Raw genomic sequence first — 224 nt, 5'->3', positions numbered from 1 at the left:
CGATACGGAAAGATCCAGATCTGCAAAGGCCGAGAGCAAAGAGGAAAGAGAGGAGGCGCAAAGGACGGGTCTCTGCGCCTGCGTAGTCGACGGGAAGGCGAGTCGAGCAAAGGACAGCCCCGACCTCAGGTTCATGCGTCTTTTCCCCTCACTCTCCCTCTGGACTTGAAGCTGACAGGGGGGAAAAGGAGAGGCTAAGACTGTTTCGTCGCGGACAACGCACA

This window comes from Penaeus monodon, chromosome 24, assembly GCF_015228065.2.
Source record: "Penaeus monodon isolate SGIC_2016 chromosome 24, NSTDA_Pmon_1, whole genome shotgun sequence".
Taxonomy (NCBI): domain Eukaryota; kingdom Metazoa; phylum Arthropoda; class Malacostraca; order Decapoda; family Penaeidae; genus Penaeus; species Penaeus monodon.
Note: the sequence above shows the minus strand (reverse complement) of the source record.